Source organism: Rosa chinensis, chromosome 2, assembly GCF_002994745.2.
Source record: "Rosa chinensis cultivar Old Blush chromosome 2, RchiOBHm-V2, whole genome shotgun sequence".
Taxonomy (NCBI): domain Eukaryota; kingdom Viridiplantae; phylum Streptophyta; class Magnoliopsida; order Rosales; family Rosaceae; genus Rosa; species Rosa chinensis.
The window spans coordinates 55,706,632-55,726,463 of NC_037089.1; the positions used below are offsets into that span (position 1 = coordinate 55,706,632).

A 19,832-nucleotide genomic window follows, 5' to 3' on the forward strand; every position below is an offset into this window, starting at 1 on the left:
GGGCTGGGTTCGGTTCGGTACTGAAGCTTACGGGCCGATACCATGTACCGTACCAACTTATACTGGTATGCAAAAAACTATACCACTACCGGCCACAAAATCCGGTATACCGAATTAATCGGTCGGTTCGGTACGGTTGGGCTTGTAACCGAGTTTGATATTGGGCCACAAACCAGTCACCAGCACATCACCGATCCCTTCTTCTTCTGTTTTCTCCTTCTGAGAACTTTTCGACCCACATGGTTATGGGTCTCTCCAGTCTCCATACCACACACAGTGATGGAAGAGTGATTGTGGTGAAGGAAGAAGCAACCTCGGATTTGCAACCTCTGCTAAAATCAAACAAAAGTTTCAGACTTTATTCAACACCAACTACACCCAAAATCAGATTTTTCTTCCCAGTAAAGAAAATCAACATAAGTAAGAAAAGAAACTTACTTGAAGTAAAAGAGAGATCCAAGGTCGAGTTTGATTCAGATTCTGGGAAGAGAGCAGAGAGAAGCACTTTACAGGTTGCTATTTTTCAAGAAGAAGAAGAGAGATAGAAGAGACGGGGAAAGAAAGAAGAAAGAAGAAAGAGGAGAGAAGAATAAAAAAGAAGAAAGAGAAGAGAGAATTTTTCAAGAAGAAGAAGAGAGACAGAAGAGACGGGGAAAGAAAGAAGAAAGAGAAGAAAGAAGAATAAAAAAGAAGAAAGAGGAGAGAATTTTTCAAGAAGAAGAAGAGAGACAGAAGAGACGGGGAAACAAAGAAGAAGAAGTAAGAAGAAAGAAGAAAGAAGAAAGAAGAAAGAGAAGAGAGAAGAATGAAAGAGAAGAGAGAAGAATAAAAAAATAAAAAGAAGGAGACAAGAAGAGACAGAAAGAGATGGCAAAAGAAAGAAAAAGAAGAAAGAAGAAAGAAGAAAGATAAGAGTAAAGACGCGTCAGAAAGAAGAGAAGAATAAAATATTAAAAAAATATGAGTATTATACATAAGTTCGGTACGGTACGGTATACCATGTATATATGAAAATCAAAACCACTACCGTACTGTGTATGTGGAGTCGGTACAGTTGTACCGTACCAAGACTTCAGTTACCGAGTTTTCGGCTACCAATTCACTTGGCTCGGCTCGGGTTGGTACGGTTTGGTTCGGGAGAATTTGCCAGTCCTACATACAACCTAGAGAAGCTGCACGTTTGCTAGGGTTGAGAACAGGCTAGGGTTTTCTATCCATTCTAGCAAATTCAACGAGCCTCTGCGATTGCTAAGGATATGGCTGCTTGTCTATCGGTGACGCTCACACTCACTGCTGACACTCACCGAAGAGGTGGTAATGGATTTTGGAGAGGTGGGTTTGATGGCAATCGCCGAAACCTACTTTTACTTGGTTGGGAGAATGGTGACCCGGAAAATCAAGGATGATAAAGGGTTGCCTGAAACATTGGTGGCAGTGTGGGGTTGAAAGACCGGTTATCGATTACTGCTAATGCAACGGTAGCTTGTTTAGATTCAAGAGACCAGATGAGTGTAATCGTGTATTCCATGGTGGTCCATGGCACTATAATTGTCGATAGTGGTCCTTAATGAGTACGATGAGCTAGGGGATGTGGTGGCAATGCTACTGCAGACTTTGGCGACCTGAGTGGTAAGGAAGTTGTCGTCGCGTTTGAGGATAGAGTAATCACTTATCCTGCTAGGGACGTCCATGAGCCGAATTCTGAGGGTGGGTCAGTTTGCACTTAACGCTGTGATGTTGCACAGGGTTTTCAGGAGGTGGTGGATATTTGGCAACGACTCTAGATGACGAGGTCCTTTCAGTTTGCTTCTACGGTTACGGCGGAGGTAGATCTACAATATGAAAGGATCGACAAATGATTGTGTGTCAGGCTTGTGGGTGGCATGGACTTGAAGGGCGTGATCATTTTTTAGGTAAGCAAGAGGGAAAATTAAAGGTAATAGTTGCGGTGGTATCAGTGATGGCTTTTAGGAAGGGTAATGTGCAATCTGGAGATGATCAGCTTGCCAAATTGACTTCGTCTGGTGGTGTGGTAGTAGCTACGGTTTCTAACCCTGATCTCTCTATGGTGACAGAGGCTTAGAGAGGGTTGAGGGCAAGGTTTCCTAGTCAGCCTCAGGCTATGCTAGTGTAAGTTTTGGACTTCTCGATGGAAAATTTACAAGCTATCCTAGGTTGGGGTGTTGCCATAGTGGCAAAGTCCCCGATGCTTGCTCAAGTGTCTAATTTGGCAACCCAAACTATAGGGGTCCTATGTGAAGGACAGGTAGAGCTGGTCAAGTCGAATAAGAGAGCAAATTGATGGATGCAGCACTAGTTACACCTTCATTGGACATGGAGGAAGGTTTTAACATTCCGAACACCAATGGACAATGCACATGCCAGGGGCTAAGAAGAGAAGGGGAAGACCGAAAGGTCTAAAGATCAAAATCAAGGTGGTTGAGAACAACCTGAACTAAAAACGAAGAGGTTTCCTAGGAAGCTCAAGCTGATTGATGAGGTGGAGGTGGAAGAGGTTGTGGGTGATGCAGTGGAGGATGTTTCTCCAACATGTGCTACTCTTCTTTTGGAGATGACACCAAAATCTACTCAAGTTTGAGATATGTGCCAAGGATACCCACATTTTCTGTGCCATTTGATTCCAACCATGGGTTGTGGTGCATAATTTTGGATGATGTTCATTGTTTTTAAAAAGTTTGAATTGCTTAGGTTATGACTCTTTTGTCAGCCCTACTGGAGTGGATCATTGTGTAATTTCACTAATCCATAAATTAGTTGACTGTTGTAGAGAATTGGATAATTGTATTGTATTCATCTCACTATAAGGTTTATATAGCGTTACATCATATATACAAAAGGCAATACATAATAGTTATACTAATCAATCGCACATTACGAGTCTGTCAATCGCATACATTACAAGTCTGTCAATCACATACATTAAGCAATACCTATTGCATGAATAGTCATTATCATTTACAACACTCCCCCTTGGATATTCCATGTCAATAGTGTTGCCTCTGCTATGTGCTTCTAAGTTGCCTTGTCAAAAACCTTGCCAAGTAATAAAAACCTTGGTCGAAGGAGAAAAAGAGCATAACATGCGTGAATGTGGAGTAGTCGACATCCTTCCACACTCCCCCTTGTGACGCTCAAACTCGGTGATGACGTTTTGATCGTTGCCTCACTAAAAATATTGCCAGGTAACAAAAACCCTGTGGGACAAAAAAAACCCTGGTCGAAGGGCAAAAAGAGCACAATACGTCATTCACTCTTCGAGATCGAACATGTAGACATCATACCTCCCCTTGATGTCAAGGTCTCCCCCTGATTTCTACAATTATGGGAGTTCGGATAACTTTCTTAATCCGATGCTCTTCACATGTTTCTCGAAGGTGGATTTAGGTAACGACTTGGTAAACAAGTCCGCTACATTATTCTCTGAACGGATTTGATTCACTTCAATATTTAGAAGTGTTTGTTGTTGCTAATTGTAAAAGAACTTAGGTGATATATGCTTGGTGTTGTCGCCCTTGATGAAACCTAACTTCATTTGCTCAATACAAGCTGCATTATCTTCATAGATGCATGTAGGTTCATCTGTGGTAGACTTCAAACCACAAGTTCCTCCTTGTGTCTAACAACAGACCTTAGCCATATGCATTCTCGCACGGCTTCATGTAGAGCGATAATCTCTGCATGATTTGAGGAAGTAACAATAAGGGTCTGCTTTGTAGACCTCCAAGATATCGCAGTGCTTCCCATGGTAAAGACATAACTCATTTGGGAGCGACTTTTGTGAGGGTCAGAGAGATACCCTGCATCAGCAAAACCCATCAAGACATCGTTGTCATTTTTATGGAAGGGAGGAGGAGCACGGAAGGTGGCGTTTTGCCTTGTGGAGTCCGATCCCACACTTTCGTTATTTCTTTTCTTTCTGTAAGGATAGAACAAGCTCATATCAATTGTACCTCTTAAGTATCGAAAGATTGTCTTTATGCCAATCCAATGGCGGTGTGTTGGCGCAGAACTGTGTCGAGCTAACAAGTTCACTGCGAATGAGATGTCTGGTCTTGTGCATTGAGCTAAGTACAATAATGCACCTATTGCACTTAGATAGGGCACTTCAGCCTCTAATAAGTCTTCGTCCTCATCCCTTGGATGAAACAGATCTTTTTCAGGCTCAAGACTATGACCGATCTTAATAATTTTTGAGTATATGATGACTGATGGATCATAATCCCATCACTACGGTGCTCAAGTTCTAGTCCGAGGCAAAATCGTGTTTTCCCAAGATCTTTCATCTCAAATTTGGATTTCAAGTACTTAACAGTTTCCTTTAACTCATCTAGAGTTCCAATTAGGTTCATGTCATCGACATAAACTGCTACAATTGCAAATCCGAAACTTGTCCTCTTTATAAACACGCATGGGCATATTTCATTGTTGACATATCCCTTCCCAATCAAGTAGTCACTTAGACGGTTATACCACATCTGTCCGGATTGTTTCAATCCATATAGTGAGCGTCTGAATCTTATTGAAAACGCGCTCCGTGGTTTAGAGCCACTTGACTTGGATAATTGAAGTCCATCTGGAACCTTCATATATATCTCTGAATCTAGATCCCCATAGAGATATGCTGTAACCACATCCATAAGCTGCATGTCAAGTTTTTTGGAAACTACCAAACTGACAAGGTAGCGGAACGTTATAACGTCCATTACGGGAGATTATGTCTCCTCGTAGTCGATTCCAGGGCGTTGTGAGAAACCTTGCGCCACAAGGCGGGCTTTGTATCTAACAACCTCATTTTTTTCATTACGCTTTCTAATAAAGACCCATTTATGGCCAACATGCTTTATACTAGGGGGTGTCAGTGTTATAGGCCCAAATACCTGTCTCTTTGTTAGTGAATCCAATTCAACAGGGATCGCATCTTTCCATTTAGGCCAGTCTGCTCTTCGTTGACATTCCTCAATGGAGCGAGGTTTGATATCATCGTGTTCTATAATTCCTTGAGCAATAGAATATGCAAACACATCATCAAGGATAATAGAATCTCGATTCAACGTCTCATGTACACTAGTGTAATTCATGGAGATCTTCCTATTCCCTGGAATTGGTTCTAATATTAGAGCGTTCCCCAATGATGTCTCTTGAACATAACCATAATCTGGAATATTTTCATGAGACGGGGTATTTATGTCGATGATTAATGGATCTTTTTGTGCCAAACTCGCTTTCTTTCTCGGGCGAGAATCCATCGAACCTTTGGGCCTCTCACATTTCCTTGCTGGGAGCCCGACCTGAGCCACATTGCCATCACTATTAGTGGTGGAGGCGCCATGCCCAATACCCCTAGGGGTGGCGCCATGTCCATAATTTTTAGGGACATCAATCCTTGCAGGCACGTTTACAGCAGGTATATGTGATCTTATCACTTTAGCAATATCAGAAAACGCATCAGGCATAGAGTCTGCTACGTTCTGAAGATCGAGAATTCTATGCACTTCAATTTCGGACTGTGCGGTTCGGGGATCAAGATGAGACAAAGTGGGGATAGGCCACGACAATTCCTGTCGTTCTTGTTGAACATTATTGTTCCTATCTCCCCCTAACGACGAGAAGACTGTCTCATCAAAGTGATAATTTCACAAATCTAGCGGTAAATAGATTGCCTGTCAAGGGTTCTAAGTAGCGGATAATGGTTGGAGAGTCATATCCAACATAAATTCCTAATCGTCTTTGAGGACCCATTTTGGTGTGCTGTTGCGGCGCAATTGGCACATAAACTGTACACCCAAATATGCATAAGTGTGAGGCATCAGGCTCATATCCAGTAACTATATGGGACGCGGAAAAGGGTTGAGTGGCAGTAGGCCTCAGATGAATGAGCACAGCTGCATGCAATATTGCATAGCCCCAAGTAGAAACAGGGACATTGGTGCGCATAGCCAATGCTCTAGTGACCATTTGAAGTCTTTTAATGAAAACTTCTGCGAGACCATTTTGGGTGTGAACATGAGGAACATGGTGTTCAATCTCAATCCCAATGGACATGCAATAGTCATAAAATGTTTTTGATGTAAACTCTCTAGCATTGTCAAGGCAAATTGACTTAATGGGATGATCAGGGTGGTGAGCCCTTAATTTAATGATTTGTGCTAGGAGTTTAGCAAATGCAGCATTTCTTGTGGACAATAGCATGACATGTGACCATCGTGTCGATGCATTAACCAACACCATAAAATATCTAAATGGTTCGCAAGTTGGTTGAATAGGTCCACAAATATCACCTTGGATTCTTTGTAAGAATGAAATATTTTCTTTAGTGTCCTTTGCATAGGATGGTCTCAATCCTAATTTTGCTAACGAGCAGGCTTTGCAAAATTAAAGATGGGCTTTAGAAGTAACTTGGAAGTATCCGGTTAAGCCAAGAAGTGACAATTGACTTTAGAAGTAGAAAAAGGAACCAAGGAGGTATTGGTGGCATCAATACCACTTTTGGGCTGCAGGTGGTAGGCGGCGCCAGCCCTACCTTGGATCGAATTTTGGTTATAACTTCTTTTCGTTTTGAAAAATGGATGTCCGTGTGAAGTCTTTAATATACGGATCATCATATCACGACCTGGGTGTCACAAACGGTCATGCCAAAGCCTATATGTGTCAGAATCCCATAAGTCATCTCTCATGACATGGTTGGATTCAATAATTCGAATAGTGGTTGCATACAATCCACTAGATCGACACATAAGTTTCTCTAATACTCGTTTATGTCCATAGTCATTAGAGGTGATGCAAAGAAACTCTTGTTCATTCTCACAATGTGTTTCCATATGAAAACCATTGGCTCTTATATCTTTAAAACTTAATAGGGTCCTTCCAGCCCTAGGAGCATATAGAGCTTCGGTGACATTAATACTTGTGCTATTTGGCAACATAAATTGAGTTGGTCCTCGACCATGAATCAATTGTGATGGTCCAGTCATCGTAGTCACAGAAGATCGACTAGGCGTCATCCATATAAATAGTTGCCTATGTCGCAATATAGTATGTGTGATGCCACTATCAACAAAGCATTCCAACTCTCCAGGAAACATACTGAAAAATAATAAAGTTTAGAATTAAAACATGTCCATGACATCAAATAATAATATGATACTTTATTAATAAAGATAGCCAATGATTACATCAAAGATCCCAAAAAGTCTAATCCAAAATAAAATCAAACTAAGACACATTGTAGTCACTCTATCCGTTTGGTAACTCCAATCAAATATGACCAGGAAAGTAAAGAGAAATGTTGGTGGAGTGAGGCTCTCTTAAGTATCATTAATCTTAATGACTTTCCTAGACATCATATTTCATTGGGTGCACCACCTAAGAAAGAGTTTAATACAATTGTCATTTATTGACTAAGGCATATTGCCATTACAAAAATTCTTGGAAAATAAAAGGACTAATCTAATCAAAGTCTGCGGCATCCTTATGCACTTCATTGTCATCTTTGAAGTCCTCTATGGTCAGATGGATGTCTCCACCATTTTCTTCTTCTTCTTCTGCAAGGTACACTTCTTGCTCCCTCAGGTCCCTGTATGCCCTGTATCTTGAAGCTAGTTGCTCGCTTGCCTTGCATTGCTTGAACCAATGCTCACTTGATCCACATCGATGACACATGTCATTGTGGTTGCCTCCCTTTAACTGAGGTGCACGTTGTGCACATTGTGGGCATTCCCTAGGAGGGTTGGTGCCACCACCATGACCCATGGCGCCTCCACCACAAGCCATGGCGCCACCAACATGACCACCTCTCCCACGTGTGGCATTGCCACCAAGTGTATCAGCACCAAACTTGTAGTTTCCTTCCTTGTTAGGGCGGTTATATGGACCCATACGTCCCTCATATCCCTTATTCTTAGGGTTCCGCTCCTTGCGCCCTCTTTTGGGTGCATTATAATTCGCCTTATGAACGTTTTTAGTTCTAATGGGTCTTGAATTATAATTCCTTACGAGTATGTTATCATGTTTCTCAGATACAGATATGAGATTGATAAGCTGATGAAACCTCATAATCCATCCAGCATTGTGTTGAGAGAAAATCGTAAATGTCACCCAACACAATTTCACTCGTATTCATTTAGTGAACAGAGTTTTAATTATTTCGGGTTCGACCCATTCAAGACAGATTGTGTCTTTTAATTACAATCCCCATTACAGGGAAACACCCTTTGATTCCATTTATGAAGAAACCAATTGTAGGGATGTATGTTTATTTGTTTTTGCGGCTGCACCCGGATATTTGAATGGGTTGCCTACGTACCCTTGGAGAGGGATCAAGCCACTCGTAGTTCAAGAGTTCCAATGGGTGAATGACCCATTGGAGGGTATGGCTTTTTGGAATAGGAATAGTGTTTGGACGAATTTGGTGTAAGTGAACCAGAGATTCGATTTGTTTTGGATTTGTTTGGAAAGGTTGTGACGTTTCCTGGTGTTTGGCGGAATTTGACTGATGAGGTCAGGGATTCGGATTGGATGAACCAGGGAGTCATGGATTTTATTTGGAAAGGCTGTGACGTTTCCTGGTGTTTGACAGAATTTATTGACTGATGAGGTCAGGGATTCGGATTGGATGAACCAGGGAGTCAGGGATTTTGTTTGGACTTGCGGTTGCATCTAGTGGGTCGCTAGATTGCCTACATACCCTCGAGGAGGGATCAAACCATTGTAGTTCAGGAATTTGTATTTCTGGTGCTGGCAGAATTTGACTGGAGTCAATGATTCAATTTAGGACTGGCTAAATTTCGACTGGTGGAGTCAGGGATTCTGTTTGGACTTGTAGTTGCATCTAGTGGGTGTTGCTAGATTGCCTACGTACCCATTGTGGGATCAAACCGTCCGTAGTTCATTGAGTTTGTATTTCTGGTGTTGGAAGAATTTGACTGGAGTCAATGATTCAATTTAGGACTGGCTAAATTTTGACTGGTGGAGTCAGGGATTCTGTTTGGACTTGTGGTTGCATCTAGTGGGTGTTGCTAGATTGCCTACGTACCCATTGTGGGATCAAACCTACCGTAGTTCATAAAATTTGATTTGGGCACCCGATGTGTTGAATTTTGTACTGGGCCGTGTAATGGGCTTTTGTGTTGTCGACAAACGAAATTGGCCAGGCCCAAACATCGAGATAAATTGTCTTAAAGGGGGCTTCAGGATTTGATTCAACCAATTATAGACTGTTTTGGACACCCATTTTTTTTAGGCCTTTTAGCTTTATTTCGCATCAGGCCCAATTGCAAAGCCCGCTACAATCGTGAGACCAAACTGATAGACTCTTGTCTTCACATCAGAAAACTGGGATCTTTCGTAGTTGCCTCAAGCTGGTATACTGGAGATGGAAGCTAGCACTTGTAGTTCGATTCGGAGAGGGAAACCTGAAGCCCGGCTCTGCGTAAATAGCGGGATTCATACCTGTGATGCTGTACTCTTTATTGAAGCCTCAAACTAGGTAAAGCCTCCAACTTTCTTATTTCTTCTCACTGGGCTTCGATCAGTCGAAGTACTAATCAAAATTCCCAAATTTATTTCTTTGCTGCTGTAAACTGGGTGTGGCAATTGGACCAATTTCTGTTGCGGCAACTCGTCAATCAGCTGGTGCACAAAGAGCTTATGACCCTTTTTTTTTGGTACAGTCCGCCTCTCTGAATGATCAATTAAGCCTTTGTTTTTTTGTCTTCTTGTTGATCATGTGTAGCACCGCTTCAAGAAAGTTGAAATGATTAATTCAATTATGCTTGCCACCGTTTGACTTCTGCTTATAACATATAGCAAGCTCTAGATTGAATAATAAAGCCATATTTCTTGTCTTCTTGTTAATCATATATGCATGGTACTGATTCTAGAAAGAAAACAATTAAGCTTTGTTTTCATTTCGTTGCCTCCCAGCCTATATATAGCACCTCCATTATGCTTTGACTTCTTACTGATCACATCATGTCCTCAAAAGATCATTTAATTAATCTTGCCATCATTTGTCTTCTTGCTTGTCACATACAGCAAGTTCCGGTTTGAGTTCATGATCTAATTAATCAATTAAGTTGCCCCATTTTGTTGTCATCAGTACTTCAAAAGAAACAATTAATCAAACATGCCATGTTTTTGTTTGCTAGCTATCAATTAGTTGCCACCGTTTGACTCAGGTTGAACATTCAAACCATGTTTCTGGGATTCTAGAAACAATCATGTTTCGTCCCATTTGCTATCCCACCACCGCTTTGTCTCATGTCTTCTTTCTGACCACCTATTGATCATACCACCGCATCAAAATGACTGCTCCATTAATTAAACTTGCAACCATGTTTTGTTGTGATTGTGACTGTCACCACCGCTTCAAGCATTCACCAGTTTTACAATTAAGCTTGCCTCTATCGTCTTCTTTGTTAATTAAATTACTACTTTCGTGGACAGAGAAAGAAGTTCAATTAACAATTGGTTTCAAATCTTTTGGTGTGCAGACTTAGTTGCTTTGCTACCGCCAAATCTCACTTCACCACTGCCTCTGTATTCAAGGGGCAGATCGACTTATCCAGTTGACAAAGTGAGTCTGAAACTTTTTGAACGAATGCCATTCTGAGCCGGTAGGTTTTGAATTCCTCTAAACCTCCCTTCTATTTGCAGCTTGCAGAGAAGATTGGAACTGGAGATTAAGGGTGAGGCTCTTGCTTTGCTTGATAAGTTGGTGTTTAGCTTTGGGTTTTGTATTTCTTGTTTTGGAAGTGGTGGTGCAAAGGTTTTGCTACGGTGGAAGAAGGAAAACGAGGCAGAGTGGGAAGCTTCTTGCGTGATGTGTATTGCTGAGATTGAAGGAAGAAAAGATGGCTTTTTGTGCAGATTCTTTTAGCATCGGAACTTGGTCGTTTGTGAATGACGTTACGTTCCATCATTAGAAGCTGCAGCAGCCAAGCACGTTGAGACTGCGGCCGTTCATGAACGACCATGTACGTCTCAACGCAGGAGCAGATCACATGAGGGTTGGCCGTTCATGAACGACCATGTATTTCTCGGAGACTCAACAAAAGAAAGAAGGTTGTTCATGAACAGCCTATCTTTTGTTGACAGCAAGCATTCTGGACCATGTATTTCCCTATTAAAGACGACGGGTACAGCAAGGATGCGTTGTATACCTGAGCTTCGCCTTTGAATTATTGATGGAAGGACCTGCTTTGATTCTGGCAGAACTTGGGCCTCTTGATTGCTGATGTTTTCTCCCCTTTCCCCTCTATGTATTTCTTTTCTTTCTGCTCCCTGTAGTGTTTTTTTTTCCTTCTTCCTCGTGGCTTCAATACTGTTTAAATTATATAGCCACGTCCGTGGTGATCGGATCAGGTTTGGACTCTTATTTGAATTTGAACCTTAGTAAACCAAGTTGATCCTTTTATCCCCAGAGCATCTATATAGCATGACCAGTCAAATGAATTTGAATTTCAAATGGTGCATGCATGTTTCACGTCCCACATCCTATCATAATCTTCCAAATTTGATAATAAAGTTTGATGTGGATAAGAACACTAGCTGATCATCTTTCTTATCTTGTCATTTCCTCTTCATTTGATTTGTTTATGTAGGGACTTCATACCACAAGGAGTCTATCCGTAATAATTGATCGAAAGGCTACATAATCTGTGGTTCAAGTAAAAAATGGAAGAGTGTAATTTTTTTTGTCTCAACAGTTGCCCCCTCAAGCGTCGTGCGTGGAATAGCTTTCGCGTGCGAGGCTTGACAACTTTAGTTTTTCCGAAAGTCCATCAGAGTTTGGGAAAGCTGCTTACAGAGCTTGTTTTTGCAATTCATCTTTGTCAACATTATTTTCACCATTTGTAGTTTATACTCGTACAAGGAGTTCTTCAAAGGTGCAAGGCTTGGTGCCATTTGGTTGCAACCTGTAGTGGTGATAATGTGATTTTGAAGATTTTGTGGCTGGATCTAGAATTTGAGACTAGACTGCCTTACGTAGTTCCTATGAAGGAATTTTTTTGATTGGTAAATGAAGCAACTGTTGCACCTTTGTAGCTTTCATGATATTTGTAGGTATTAAACTATGTGCTCCTGAAGAGATTTTTCCCTTCTACCCGGATCAGCCCAGAAGGGATTGCACCTCACCAGGATTTTTCTCGAGGAGATTTCCTCTCACTTGAATCTTTCTCGAAGAGCTTTCTCCTTACTTACATCGAGCTCGAGGAGATTTCTACTCACTCGGATCTTTATCGAGGAGATTCCACCTCATTTAAATCGACCTTGAGAAGATTTCCCCTCACTCAGATTTGTTTCGAGGAGATTTATCCTCACTTGGATCATCTTGGAGAAGATTTCGCCTCACTCGGATCTCCCTCGAGAGAATTTCTTCTCAAAGAGTTTCATTGACTTGTATTCCTTCCAAGAACTTTGATGACAAGCTGCATCCTTTTGTCATAGGCACATGTTAATTAGCCTTTCATGCTTGGCCAACAACACTTACTGCTTCATTTATCTGATTCTCTCTTTCTTCCTGATTGATTCAGGAATAGAGATATATTTTTGATTGGGTGGCTGCATCTAGTTTTTGAGGCTAGACTGCCTACGTACCCCTTTTGAGGGATCAAGCCTTACGTAGTTCCCATAAAGGAATTTTTTTTTCTTTTTCGAAGCACCTTTTGAGAGACCGGTAAGTTCGGAGGCAAATTTGGATTTCACTTTGCCAACGATGTCTCCACCTCAATTTCCTTGTTATTGACCATCTTTTGGATTATGTCCTTCAGAACAAAACAATCCCTTGTTGAATGACTTACGATTCGATGATACTGGCAGAATTTGGGGTCGTTGGTCTTGTTGACTTCACCTCGTCGTTTCAGTTTAGGAAGCTCAATAGCTTGTGCGTTGATGAGCTCACTGAAAATATGTTCGACATCATCATCATCGAAAGAGTATTTGACTTCTTTTCTTTCTTTGAGGGTGAGCTTTCTAGACCCTTCTTTTGCTTTGCATGTATTTGACTTGTTGTCAGTCTTGACAAAGGTTGCCAGCGACTCATCTGTGTTGTCAACTCTGTGGTATTTGAAGGATGCCCTTTGTGTCATAAACTTTTTACGGGCAACTTGTTTTTTCAACATTACTAGCTTTTGAGACTAGTGCTTCAAATGTTTGAGGTTCTGCGGTGCTAACAAAAGTTGCTATCTCTGGTAAGAGATTGTTTGAGCACATTTGTACTGCCGAAATCTCTGTCAATTTTTCTGAGCATTGGAGGTTTAAGCTCCTCCATCTGGAAATGAATTCATTGGTGCTTTCATCAGAATTCTGTTTAGTGTCAGCCAAGTCGATAATTGAGACTTTCTTTTTGGAGCTGACAAACTGTGCCAGAAAAGCTCTTTGCATATCGTCCCATGTGAGGATAGAACTTGGTTGTAATTGACTGTACCAAGTAAAAGCTGCTCCTTTAAGGGACTGAACAAACTGCCTTATTAACAATGCATCTAACTGTGATGCTTCCCCACAGGCTGAGAAGAAATGAGCCAAATGTTCATGCGGAGAGCCATCTACTCCATTGAACTTGTCAAAAGTTGGCTTCTGATAGCCTTTAGGGAATGGTAGTGCATCGTAATGAGCAGGGTAGGGTTTCAAGTACCCAGAGAACTGTGGATTTGAGGAGGTGTATACTTCACGGATTCCTTCTGCAATTAGTGTCTTTATGTCTTCAAGACTTGCAATTGTGGAACCATGTCCTCCGATGTTCTTTTCACGATCACTCTTTTCATTATTCTTATGATCGCTTATGTTGGCCATAGCAGCCAATTGAGAAGTCAGTGCTGCTATTTGAGCATCTTTTTCAGCTAGCATTCTCTTCATTTCCTCTAGCTGCTCTTCTATTGTTGATGCGTTTGTGACCATAACTGACATAGTCTCAGGCTTTGTGCCGTCATTTGTCTCAAACAATGCTTGAGTATGTTGACTAACAACAGGGACCGTAGATGGTCTTGATTCTGCTGAAGAGTCTGGGAAGGCCCCCTGTGGTACGTTAGCTGGAAATGCCCCCTGTGATTTATGTGCTTGGAATGCCCCCACTGGTGTACGTGTTTTCTTGGACTTTCTAGTTGTAGAGGCTGTTTTGTTGACCACTGATAGATTCTGTCGGTGGTGTGCCTTAACAACTTTGTCCTGTGTGCCAGATGAGTTGTCAGAGGTTGAGATGAACTTGACTATCTGAGGTTCAGAAGCTATAGTAGCTGTCGCTGATTGTAGATGTACTTGTTGTGGGGACTCGAGGCATGGGGCTTCGGGCCTATGTGGTGTAACAACCAAACTGATTGGAATAGACCCGATCATTATCTGAGTACTGACAGGGGCATGGTTAGCATTGAGCGTAGCGGTCTTGATGACTCTAACAACATGGTTGAGCTTTTGAACATTGCTTGTTAGTGGAGCTTGATCAACGGTGAAAGAAACATGATGTTCAACTCGTGTTGCTTGTCCATCCTTCGACCCAATAGCTTTAAGCTCTTGGAAATATACTGTAACTTGTGGTGCCATCTTGTATCCTGAGGCAAACAAGTAACACATATGATTAGTCATATCACAAATGGAGATGAAAAGGAGAATGGGTCCCACCGGGTGTGCCAAAAATTATGTTGAGAGAAAATCGTAAATGTCACCCAACACAATTTCACTCGTATTCATTTAGTGAACAGAGTTTTAATTATTTCGGGTTCGACCCATTCAAGACAGATTGTGTCTTTTAATTACAATCCCCATTACAGGGAAACACCCTTTGATTCCATTTATGAAGAAACCAATTGTAGGGATGTATGTTTATTTGTTTTTGCGGCTGCACCCGGATATTTGAATGGGTTGCCTACGTACCCTTGGAGAGGGATCAAGCCACTCGTAGTTCAAGAGTTCCAATGGGTGAATGACCCATTGGAGGGTATGGCTTTTTGGAATAGGAATAGTGTTTGGACGAATTTGGTGTAAGTGAACCAGAGATTCGATTTGTTTTGGATTTGTTTGGAAAGGTTGTGACGTTTCCTGGTGTTTGGCGGAATTTGACTGATGAGGTCAGGGATTCGGATTGGATGAACCAGGGAGTCATGGATTTTATTTGGAAAGGCTGTGACGTTTCCTGGTGTTTGACAGAATTTATTGACTGATGAGGTCAGGGATTCGGATTGGATGAACCAGGGAGTCAGGGATTTTGTTTGGACTTGCGGTTGCATCTAGTGGGTCGCTAGATTGCCTACATACCCTCGAGGAGGGATCAAACCATTGTAGTTCAGGAATTTGTATTTCTGGTGCTGGCAGAATTTGACTGGAGTCAATGATTCAATTTAGGACTGGCTAAATTTCGACTGGTGGAGTCAGGGATTCTGTTTGGACTTGTGGTTGCATCTAGTGGGTGTTGCTAGATTGCCTACGTACCCATTGTGGGATCAAACCGTCCGTAGTTCATTGAGTTTGTATTTCTGGTGTTGGAAGAATTTGACTGGAGTCAATGATTCAATTTAGGACTGGCTAAATTTTGACTGGTGGAGTCAGGGATTCTGTTTGGACTTGTGGTTGCATCTAGTGGGTGTTGCTAGATTGCCTACGTACCCATTGTGGGATCAAACCTACCGTAGTTCATAAAATTTGATTTGGGCACCCGATGTGTTGAATTTTGTACTGGGCCGTGTAATGGGCTTTTGTGTTGTCGACAAACGAAATTGGCCAGGCCCAAACATCGAGATAAATTGTCTTAAAGGGGGCTTCAGGATTTGATTCAACCAATTATAGACTGTTTTGGACACCCATTTTTTTTAGGCCTTTTAGCTTTATTTCGCATCAGGCCCAATTGCAAAGCCCGCTACAATCGTGAGACCAAACTGATAGACTCTTGTCTTCACATCAGAAAACTGGGATCTTTCGTAGTTGCCTCAAGCTGGTATACTGGAGATGGAAGCTAGCACTTGTAGTTCGATTCGGAGAGGGAAACCTGAAGCCCGGCTCTGCGTAAATAGCGGGATTCATACCTGTGATGCTGTACTCTTTATTGAAGCCTCAAACTAGGTAAAGCCTCCAACTTTCTTATTTCTTCTCACTGGGCTTCGATCAGTCGAAGTACTAATCAAAATTCCCAAATTTATTTCTTTGCTGCTGTAAACTGGGTGTGGCAATTGGACCAATTTCTGTTGCGGCAACTCGTCAATCAGCTGGTGCACAAAGAGCTTATGACCCTTTTTTTTTTGGTACAGTCCGCCTCTCTGAATGATCAATTAAGCCTTTGTTTTTTTGTCTTCTTGTTGATCATGTGTAGCACCGCTTCAAGAAAGTTGAAATGATTAATTCAATTATGCTTGCCACCGTTTGACTTCTGCTTATAACATATAGCAAGCTCTAGATTGAATAATAAAGCCATATTTCTTGTCTTCTTGTTAATCATATATGCATGGTACTGATTCTAGAAAGAAAACAATTAAGCTTTGTTTTCATTTCGTTGCCTCCCAGCCTATATATAGCACCTCCATTATGCTTTGACTTCTTACTGATCACATCATGTCCTCAAAAGATCATTTAATTAATCTTGCCATCATTTGTCTTCTTGCTTGTCACATACAGCAAGTTCCGGTTTGAGTTCATGATCTAATTAATCAATTAAGTTGCCCCATTTTGTTGTCATCAGTACTTCAAAAGAAACAATTAATCAAACATGCCATGTTTTTGTTTGCTAGCTATCAATTAGTTGCCACCGTTTGACTCAGGTTGAACATTCAAACCATGTTTCTGGGATTCTAGAAACAATCATGTTTCGTCCCATTTGCTATCCCACCACCGCTTTGTCTCATGTCTTCTTTCTGACCACCTATTGATCATACCACCGCATCAAAATGACTGCTCCATTAATTAAACTTGCAACCATGTTTTGTTGTGATTGTGACTGTCACCACCGCTTCAAGCATTCACCAGTTTTACAATTAAGCTTGCCTCTATCGTCTTCTTTGTTAATTAAATTACTACTTTCGTGGACAGAGAAAGAAGTTCAATTAACAATTGGTTTCAAATCTTTTGGTGTGCAGACTTAGTTGCTTTGCTACCGCCAAATCTCACTTCACCACTGCCTCTGTATTCAAGGGGCAGATCGACTTATCCAGTTGACAAAGTGAGTCTGAAACTTTTTGAACGAATGCCATTCTGAGCCGGTAGGTTTTGAATTCCTCTAAACCTCCCTTCTATTTGCAGCTTGCAGAGAAGATTGGAACTGGAGATTAAGGGTGAGGCTCTTGCTTTGCTTGATAAGTTGGTGTTTAGCTTTGGGTTTTGTATTTCTTGTTTTGGAAGTGGTGGTGCAAAGGTTTTGCTACGGTGGAAGAAGGAAAACGAGGCAGAGTGGGAAGCTTCTTGCGTGATGTGTATTGCTGAGATTGAAGGAAGAAAAGATGGCTTTTTGTGCAGATTCTTTTAGCATCGGAACTTGGTCGTTTGTGAATGACGTTACGTTCCATCATTAGAAGCTGCAGCAGCCAAGCACGTTGAGACTGCGGCCGTTCATGAACGACCATGTACGTCTCAACGCAGGAGCAGATCACATGAGGGTTGGCCGTTCATGAACGACCATGTATTTCTCGGAGACTCAACAAAAGAAAGAAGGTTGTTCATGAACAGCCTATCTTTTGTTGACAGCAAGCATTCTGGACCATGTATTTCCCTATTAAAGACGACGGGTACAGCAAGGATGCGTTGTATACCTGAGCTTCGCCTTTGAATTATTGATGGAAGGACCTGCTTTGATTCTGGCAGAACTTGGGCCTCTTGATTGCTGATGTTTTCTCCCCTTTCCCCTCTATGTATTTCTTTTCTTTCTGCTCCCTGTAGTGTTTTTTTTTTCCTTCTTCCTCGTGGCTTCAATACTGTTTAAATTATATAGCCACGTCCGTGGTGATCGGATCAGGTTTGGACTCTTATTTGAATTTGAACCTTAGTAAACCAAGTTGATCCTTTTATCCCCAGAGCATCTATATAGCATGACCAGTCAAATGAATTTGAATTTCAAATGGTGCATGCATGTTTCACGTCCCACATCCTATCATAATCTTCCAAATTTGATAATAAAGTTTGATGTGGATAAGAACACTAGCTGATCATCTTTCTTATCTTGTCATTTCCTCTTCATTTGATTTGTTTATGTAGGGACTTCATACCACAAGGAGTCTATCCGTAATAATTGATCGAAAGGCTACATAATCTGTGGTTCAAGTAAAAAATGGAAGAGTGTAATTTTTTTTGTCTCAACACATTGACTTCAGTGCGGTATTGCTTTGATACCACAATGGCTGAAACGGAGAAGGTGGAGACAGTTTTCTCAATTAGCTCTTACTCTGTGACAGGTTGTCCACAAAATCTCAACATGGACTGTAGGCGAAGAGCTTCTGAATTATATTCAGCAACAGACTTGAAATCAGTAAAACGCAGATTGTTCAATTGAACCTTTAAGTCAGGGAGGAGAGAATCTTGGACATTGCCAAAGCACTCTTCTAGCGCTACCCATAGCTCTCTTGCATCCTTGATCGACATATACTCCAATCTGAGTGCCTTGTCCATATGGCGTCACATCAAGATAACTGCTTGAGCATGCTTTGTAGGTGTTTCATGAACACACGATTCGGGTTAGGTGCCTAGATTATGAGTAATATTCCCTTTGAAGTGAGGTGGTTCTCAACATCGGTTACCCAACTGTGGTAAACTGAGCCTGTTGAGTCAACATGGGAAAGTCGAGTCTAGATTCATTCGACATCCTGAAAATAAGAAGAAAAGATATATTAGTTTCGGAGCTAAACTTCCACGAAAACTAAAATAATAAGATTTCTGAGCTATGCGACCAAGAAAACAATTTCCAAGAATATCTTTTGGATTAGACCAAACAATAATGTTTTAATATGGTCACAATTTGATGCTTACGGACGCTCTTAGTCCGAGCATTATGAACACTCTTAATTCATGCGAACACTCTTAGTTCGTTAAGCGTGAATCCCCACAATTTCGCTTTATTAAATAATAGAACCCATGTTCGTATATTGAAAATCCTGCAGAAAATAAAGGAATTTAAAAGACAAGAAAGCATGAATTTTAATCTTTAAAACTTACTTGTTGAAATTCGGAGCAGATTCGCTTCTGAACAGCTCCCACTTCGAATGGTGTACAGATCTCAAAAAGACTCCAATAGGGCTGAAATTTGGAGGTCAGATAGAAGGGGCAGAGATGAACAACTTTGATAAAGGAAGGATTTTTATCTGAGGTCCCGATCAAGACTTTTTGGTTCTTGAAAGCAGGCTGATCTGCACAGGAACTAGCGTCCTGCAGGGGCAGTAGGAGGCACATGGGTGGTCAAGGGCTACAGGAGTAGTGCACAGTATGGTTAGCAAGGTCTAGGAGCTTGCGGCAGTTTTTGGTGAAAGAAATTTCGGGTGTTAGGATTTTTTTCTGGCTAGGGCTTGGATTAGAGTATCGTGCTGATAACGTGTTGTAGAGAATTGGGTAATTGTATTGTATTCATTTCACCATGAGGTTTATATAGGATTACATCATGTATACAAAAGGCAATACATAATAGCTATACTAATCAATCGCACATTACAAGTATGTCAATCGCATACATTACGAGTTTGTCAATTGCATACATTACGAGTCTGTCAATTGCATACATTAAGCAATACCTATTGCATGAATAGTCATTATCATTTACAACATTGACATGATTCTAAAAAAAAAAACCCCAACAATATGGGTACCATTTAGTTCTTTATCTCAAAAAAATTAAAATGTGGTTTAATATTAAG

General features: G+C 41.2%; 2 long non-coding RNA genes across 2 annotated transcripts; both read left to right on the forward strand.

Moving 5' to 3' along the window:
• The first annotated feature begins 9,331 nt into the window (after positions 1-9,331).
• LOC112188770 lies at positions 9,332-11,231 on the forward strand. Its single transcript, XR_002931558.2, has 3 exons — positions 9,332-9,683; positions 10,512-10,594; positions 10,675-11,231. It is a non-coding gene; the product is annotated as an uncharacterized LOC112188770 (long non-coding RNA).
• A 4,670-nt stretch (positions 11,232-15,901) lies between these two features.
• LOC112188722 lies at positions 15,902-17,998 on the forward strand. The gene is made up of 3 exons (XR_005805521.1): positions 15,902-16,247; positions 17,076-17,158; positions 17,239-17,998. It is a non-coding gene; the product is annotated as an uncharacterized LOC112188722 (long non-coding RNA).
• Positions 17,999-19,832: the final 1,834 nt, after the last annotated feature.